Below are 8,753 nucleotides of genomic sequence, written 5' to 3' on the forward strand. Positions count from 1 at the left end.
TGTGAAGAACAATACCAACCTTAAGGCAAACTTGAAATTTTCAGCAATAGACATGAAATTATTATGCCACTTATTCATTTGTTTAACCATCTTCTTCATCACCAGTGACCACATGTCCCTTTAGTGAGAACATAAGCAATTTGGATTTAAAGGTACACCACTTGTTTGGTCAAGGAACTACCCTATCTAATAAATCTTTTAAGCTCAAAAGGTGAGGACAACATGTAATATTCCTTAGGGTAAAATAAAGAACCCCCAAGGACAGTGAATAGAAACTGGTTAGGGTTCCACTCAGGTATGTATGGGTTTTCTTCTTTAAACCAGCAACTAGAAGTATGCAGATCTGCCAGTTATATGCCAGCGACGATTGTAAATGCAGTGGTAGCACCTTCTTATGTGCTACATGTTGTGAAATCCAAGAATATCTTTCTTCAGTTTTTCATAGGTTGCCTCATGCTCTATGAAATCAGGATCTGGTTTAAAAACATCCAGACCAGCTTCTTGATCAAGTTCATCTTCTAGGAAAACTTCATGTGTTAACTGATCCTCTTGCTCTACAAGATCCAATTCTGGACGCACAGCTGGATGACCCTCAAACTTTGTTTTGCGAATTGCAAAAAGACCTTCAATTAAAAACTGCACTCGTTTGTTAATTTCCCCCTCATGGAGAATACCTCTAAATCTTTCAAAAATCCCATAGAGACCCTTGGGTGAAAGGTCTTGCAACAAAGATCCACATTCTTTAACAAACCCAACAGCAACCTCTACACTATCATCTGTAGAATTCTCAAGTAAAAGAGTAAGTAGTTCCAAGGCAATGATCTCATGTGCAACTTGTTGATTCACTAAATGAGCTATGAATTTTAGTGCTGCTATCAACAGGTGCTTGTCATTGCGCTTGTATGCCCTTTTGAGCTGTAATATAGTCCTTCGCAAGAGCAGATTACCAACTTCAGGAAACTTGGTGTTAACTACAGCAACCAAGGTAGCAAAAACATTTGTGAATCCAGGGGATGCCATTTGGGATTTCATACACGACCTACAAAATAGACCCCTTCCACGGACCAGATTCTCTGCAAACAATTCTAGAATGATGGTCTTGATGTTGGATGCATTTACCTTATTTACCAACCCATTGATACTCTTTCGAAGGGCATCCCATGTCATCCGCTGGTATTCCACACTACTCTTATCTTCGACATCGTGCATCATTTGCGCCAGCTTGAATGGGGGAATGTAAACCCCCCCACTTCTTCCAGTACCTTTCTCTGTTCCTCTTACAGGACCCTCGCCATTCCCATTATGAGATGGAGCGGGCACACCAGAAATTTTCATTTCCACTGCCTGTCTGTCCCGCTTGTTTGTATTGCCTGTCTCCTTATGAGACCTGGTTTTCTCATAACCATCTTTTTCTTCAGGCTTCTCTTTTATGTGACTCCTTGTTTCTCTATATCTGTCAGGATCTTCGTGTCTTCTCTTGTTTATGTCCCTGTCCCTGTCCATCTCCCTACTTCTATGCAAGAGCTACCGGTTGATCTTTTCTTCGCTGGAATCGACAAGCTTTTCTTTTTCGCAGGATTTTCTTTCATCTGATCGGTGCCTTCTGCCGCGATCCCTTTCATTCCTGCGTTCCTGGGGAGAAACCCTAATTCTAGAATTATCTTCCACGATCTTTTGCTTATTTCTCTTGCCTGTTCCAAACTTCTCATCCTCGCTATCCTCTCCCTTTCTGTCTTCTTCCGCAAAAATTTCACCCTCTGAGAACTGCTTCCCTCGTTCACCGTGTCTGCTCATGTTTGATGTCTCGGTTTGAATGGCCAATTCAGATTCACGCCTACAACAAAATTTAAAATACTTAATCCCTATATTTTCAAGCGTTTACAATAGCAGATTCAGTTTTTTTTCAGATTTCACACAAACCAGGGAAGATGCTGTGAACTTACTTGGCAAGGAGAGCCTCAATCAAACAAACAAATCAAGAAAATTGGCTTTCGAACCCCTGCAGCTCAACTTGAAACTATAAAAAAAAACTCGTCTCGAAGATATACAACTGACCACACGTCAAAGTACTTTTATTTCGGAGAAAATAGACATGCATATTCTTAAAACACCGTAATACGCAATACATTTTTATATACCTCTATATATATTACGCTGAGAGTAATCATTCTCGAGGCGCCTATTTTCATTTTCATAAATTCCAACTGTGATTAAAATAACATACAAGCCTCTTTGTTCTTTTGGGCCGAGTGAATCATCTCTTGAATGATTAGAATTCCATCCATAATAGATTTTCCTAGAACAAAATTTGTTTGTTTTTCAGAGATAATCTTTAGAAGAATTAAAAATTAATTAAAATTGAAATCTAAATCAAAGTAGAATATTATAACTAATTTTGAATTTCAATTTACATCTACATCTAAATCTAAATGAAAATGTAAATAAAAAATAGAAATCTCACCTGCAAAAATATTACTCAAAAATTTCAATTTACTCCTATTCAAAAACTCCAATCTAATCTTCTAATAACCTCCACCTCTTCCTTCCTGCAAAAACATAAAATGAAAATGAAATGAGGAGCCTTGGTTTTATAACTTCTGAGAGGCTCCTCATATCCCCAAACAGACGTCTCTTCACATTCCACGAATTTGTTTCAAATTCCCCCACTCCCCACAAAAAAAAAAGCATGAATGTGCATGAAAAATTATATTTAACAAAAAAAAAAAATCATATTGAAATTATTTCGCCCCTATTTTTTTGGGCCCTACTTTTTCGAGTCCTACTTTTTCAGGACCTACTTTTTTGGGCCTATTATTTTGGCCTTATTTGGCTACCTATTATTTCGGCCAGCTATTATTTCAAGAATTCTTTTTAAATATTTAATTTTGAAGTTTGTAACTGCTCCCAATTCTTTTTTATTGACAAAGAATCTTGAGATATTCCTGGGCATTTTTGCTACCATTGTATAGAACGCCTCTCGGCGTAATAATAAAACAAGTGTCATAGAGTGGCTTAATATATTTAGTTTTTATAAATCTAATTTTAATTTAATAAATTAATTATAATATTATAATATATTGAAAAAATTATATATAAATATAATTATTTATATATTATAAATAAATTATAATATGAAAGCAGTAGTATTTTCATAATAATAATATTAAATAATATTTCTTAAATAATTATATAACATAATTTTTTAATTTTTTGAGCAACAAAAATTATATTATAATAAAATATAAGAGAGCATATGTTGACTGTGGTATTTAGTTCAATGTCTAAATTTAGATAATATCTTGCTATTTGAATATTTAAGAATGATGTACAAAAAATTAATTAATTGAAATAGATAGTATATAATTAATATTTAAATGGTATATTTTGAGTTAAATTATTTTTGAATAAAAATTAAATAAATAGTTATATAAAAAATAAAATTTAACATTAAGAATAAACTATTTTTAATTATTATAATTTAACAAATAAATCTATAATATACTTACATTTTGTAATTATTTCAATTTTATTCATGACTTTATATGTTAAATAATTATATTATTAAAATTATAATACATTACATATACTTTTAATAGAAATAAAAATTCAATAAATCATAAATCATATCCAAGTGTAATTAAAAACAAAAATTATAGAAAATTTTTCAATATTTTTATTAAATACTATACTGACAATTTTACTTATTTAATATCGTATAGTATACTAGCAGTCGCATGCTTTTGTACATGCAATAGTGGGAAATGGGATTTAAGAGAAAAATGTAGAATGAACATTAAATAATGTAAATATAGGTTTTTTTTAAATAAAAATAAAAAAATTTAATGATTAAAACATAGATATAAAATTTACAATATTTAAGAAATTTGAATATTGCTTAAGAAATGTGTTCAATAATTTCAATATTTTACAATTAAATTCAATTTATCAAATATGAAAAAAAAAAACAAAAAATTTATTACAAAAAATTAATATGAAAAATACAAAACTAATAATATGAAAAATAGCAACATCTCTGATGAATATTGTATTAACTAAATAAATTATAGAAATTGAAAAAATAATATTTAACCAAAAAATAAAATTAATTAAAAAATAATAATTCAAAAACTAAAACTTAAATTAATTTAAAAAAATGAACAGTTTAATAAATAGAGATCACAACATAATCTAATGTGAGATAACAAGTAATTATTTCTTAAATAAATAAGAAAAAAAATACTTAAAAGTGGATATTTAAATCATAATCTTATGTGAACAAATTAGATTATTATTAATTTTTAATTTAAATAACAAAATATTTACTAAAATATTTTAAATAGATTAATAAATATTATTTATTTAAATTAAATTTATTAAATATGAAAAAAAATTCATTTAAAAAACCCATCAAAAACTTTATTATGAAAAATTAATAAGAGAAATACAAAAAAAAAGTCTAATAAATATTCTATTAACTAAATAAATTATAGAAACTAAAAAATAATATTAAAAAAAAAAATTAAACTAATATAAAAAAAAAATTAAATTTTAAAAACTAAAATCTAAATCAATTTTAAAAATCAAAAGTTAGTTGAATAGATCACAACATGAGCTAATGTGAAGATCACAACTAATAAATAGAAAAAAAAAAAAAAAAATAGTTAAAACTGGAGATAACAACTAATAAATATCAAAAAACTAGCTGATAAATAATTAACGGGAAGGATTTTCAATTTTTCAGTCAAACTCTTGCAAAATTTTGGTCAAAAGTTTAATTTTCGGGAACAAAGTTCCCACAAATAGCCTATCGGCTAAAATATATTAGAATAATATAATTATAAATATCATATTCATACTTATTTAATGGTTAACTTTAATTATATAATTAATTAAAGTTTCAATTTTATATGAAAATCTAATTATAATCTTAGTAAAATATCAACTACTATTTCTTTTCAATCTTAATCTTGATTTTAATCAAATATAATTGAATTGATTATTGTTGCCATGGATCTTTTACCTGCTAAATTGTAATAATTCAATCTATATTTTGAGTGAAAACAAGTTTGAACATATCAAACTTCAAGCTTTGAAAGGGCCAATTATCTATTGTATTTTTAATGACTTCCTGAACTTGATGCATCTGTTTTGTCTCAGGCTTGTCCAACACTTTGAATTTTTTAAATCTGGTTCCCGAGTCTTAAGTTATCAAAGGTTAATGATGCCTTCCAAAACACGAATTTCATCTCAAAATCTTAACCTCTCCATCAAAAAAAGGTTAAGATAAGTTTCCAAAATACGTGTTTTTAAACAAATTTTCAACCATTGACCTCATCTAAAAAGGTTAAGGTTTGGGATCCAAAACATGTATTTCATCTTAAAATCTTAACCTCTCCATCAAAAAGGGGTTAAGATAAATTTCCAAAACACGTATTTTGAACCATTAACCTTAACCTCTCATCCAAAAAGGTTAAGGCTAGAGGCTCAAAACACGTATTTCAAAAACAATTATTAACCTCATTTTTCTGAATGTTGAAAGATAAGATTTGAAAGAGGAGTCATCTCAAAGGCCTCTCTATGATAGAAAATACATCTCAATCGTGAAAGAACGAAGATATTTCTTCAAGGTATTCGATAGAGGCTTAAAAAATCTAAAAGCAAGATAATGTTTAAAGAAATCATTGGGGAGAGAAATGTTGAAATCCTAAGAGCTCTCTTGGAAACAGATTTCCTCCTCAAGAAAAATTAGTAGGTGAAGATTATTGATTTACAAGGGAAAGTGATATTACTTCTCCATACAAAACCCATGATGTGCATCATTCCAAGTTATTTGGCATTGGATGACATCTACACAAAGATGCAAGGTATCCATGAAGATCATGAAGAAGTGGTTTGGGTTGGGTTGTGTGATGAAGGAGAAAGAACAATGTTTGAAAGAGTTGTTGCAAATACTCCTTGGCCTGTGCTCCCTAATCCATGATTGATTAAATAGTCATTGGAACATTTTTTTTTACTTCACTAAATTTACCATCGTCGTGTGCAAGGGTGATGGTGGTGGATGGCAAAGGAAGAATCTCCAACAAGAATGCTTTGGAGATAATAGAAAGGTGGCAGCTTCAATGGTAAGAAATAGTCGTGAGAGAACCTCAAGGAGGAAGCTCAAGTAGGAGTTAGGGTGTAGCCCGATATGTAGGAGGCATGATAGTAAAGTGTGAAGTTGGTTATTGAAGAGTCAGCTATGTAAATCAATGAAGGAGACTAGAATTGGGTGCTTATGTATAGGAAGTCAGTTATTATTAACCTTTGATAATAAGAGAAGGGTGGTGGCTTTCTTGCCTATGTAGAAAGTTTGTATGGAAACCAAACCCCATACTTTTTATTTGATTGCAAATATCAACATGAGAAAAACATGGTGAAGCCATATGTTGGTCTAAGGAAAGCACTAGCCAAAGTATGAAATTTATGACCTACTTGACAAAATGCACTAGGATACAGACTTTCTACTCATGATCGGGCACTCCACGTGACATGCTAATTATGTGGAAACATAAAGAGGACATGGAAACTAGTTGATCGATTGTCTAAAAATGATGTTATCCTTGCAGCTTGGGCAGTATAAACAAGGCAGGTGAATTGTGTGACCAAATTCCACACTAAAGAGTGTTCATCATGATTACAAATTTTGTATACATTTGGCAAAATAGATGCAACTGCAGGTATTCAGATTGATTTCATGATCAATAGTTGTCAAGATTCTACTAAGCAAAGCTACTAACTTGTTTGATAAAGTACCAAGGCAATATACATCATTACACCAATGCAATGGATGTTTCTTGATGTTGATAGGTTATTGTTAATCTAAGAATGTAATCTATTTAACATAATAACCATGCCCATATGATAGACTCCATAAGACATCTTTAGTAGATAATGGAAACATGGAGGTGTTTGATGTGGAGTTCATTATTACGACTGACAAGTTGATGGGTGCCAAGAAAGAATCATTTGACAGTGGTACTACGCTTCAACTAGATTCATCAAGAGTTATAAATTGGGTATGGTGGGTCACGGTTACAAATCTTCATAAGAAGACCAACACTATACATACACATCAGGAGGTGCAGGATAGAAACAAATATAAAAGTATATACCAATCTCCCTTTTCTTGTAGCTGAGCCTCTACATAGCATTTCTAGAGCACCACAATATCAATCTTCATATACAGTTGAGGGATTACTTGATTTACAAAGTGATTCAACATTCGTCTCACAAATTTGTGAGAAGACAAATGTAGAGTAGATATAAGCACAATTGGAGAGATCATTAACCTAAAGTCAGTATTCGATGCACTCATGTATGCCTCATGCTCTTGATCTCTTCATGAAAAGAGGATATATATTCATTAATAAAGTGATATAACTCAAGAATAAATCATTCAAATATCAAAAGGAGATCTATAAGGATTGATTATTCAATCTTCCTCTCGAAAGATGTAAGATTTGAGTTTTAGGTTATACCAAACTGATATGCATGCAACATATGGAATCATAGGCATGACATCAACCATATGTTTGACATAATGCATGCAAATAATATGATGGGTATGGGGTTCTACGCATGAGGGAAATGTTTAAAATCCCCATGGAGGCGCTCGGGTAGATCAAGATATAGTTCTAGACATTTCCCTACTCTTGCAACAATCCCACAAGTAGTTGTCAACAATTTATCCATACATGCAATCAAGAAACTCAAAAATTTGTCCACTATGACACATTCACGATGTCTAGGCATGATTTATCCACTATGACCCATAGGGAAATGCCCACTATGAACCTGGGGACTTCCAAATCTATCCACTATGACCCAGTCATGATGTCTAGGCATGATTTATCCTTTACAAAATCATTTCACATAATTTTGACCATTTTTTACCTGTTTGGCAACTTTTGCACAATTGATATCTTTTTGACATCGTTCCCCAACTTTTTCCAATTGACAAGGTATACTCTTCAACCTATGCACAATGATGTAAAAATGTCATAGAGGACAAGATAACTCAAAAACACACCTTTCTTGGGTTGCTAGGGTATAAGACCCAAAACCCCTAACACCCAAAACATAAACAACCTAAAGCAAGAAAAAAAAAACCACCTAGAGTGAATTGAACCTAGTCAAATCCACCTAGGAGCAAACCCAACAATGACCTTTTGAGGCCAAAACACACCAAATTGACTTGGCTAGGGTCAATGCAAGCCAAAAACCCAAAGGGTAGAGTTAGGACTACAAGGCTAGGGTCAATGCAAGCCAAAAACCTCTACATCTTCTTGGCCATGCCACTTGACAAGATGTTCCCAATAAGTTGTGGTCCTAGTCTTCTTCTAGACCTTTGAATCAAGTACTATGTTAGTTATTTATGTTGGGGGAGGAGTCAAATTTAGGTCTTCAACTACTTAGGTGACTTCCTTAAGTCTTTGATCATCATCTGGAACTGGACGTTTATACATAATTAGGTCTACCACATTGAAGATAGGTGACAAGCCAACTTCCTCGAGAAGTTCTGCCTTGTAGGCATTGTTGCCATATTTGGCCAATATCTTGCATGGTCTGAACCTCCTCATTTGAAATCTTGTGAGGGACCCCCTTCTACAACTTGGCTTTCTATAAATGGACCATAAATAGGTGCCCAACTATGAACTATATTTCCCTCTTACTATCATCCATTTTATGTTTAAGTTTCTTAGTGTTCTTAATGA

The 8,753-nt window shown here is 31.8% G+C and overlaps 1 pseudogene; it reads right to left on the bottom strand.

Annotated features, from left to right (window-relative positions):
• Positions 1-399: 399 nt before the first annotated feature.
• On the bottom strand, positions 400-1,816 carry LOC149559568 (uncharacterized; annotated as a pseudogene).
• Between the last annotated feature and the right edge of the window lie 6,937 nt (positions 1,817-8,753).

The sequence above is a fragment of the Cupressus sempervirens genome, chromosome 5, assembly GCF_028749045.1.
Source record: "Cupressus sempervirens isolate cs-2001-9-10 chromosome 5, ASM2874904v1, whole genome shotgun sequence".
NCBI classification, from domain to species: domain Eukaryota; kingdom Viridiplantae; phylum Streptophyta; class Pinopsida; order Cupressales; family Cupressaceae; genus Cupressus; species Cupressus sempervirens.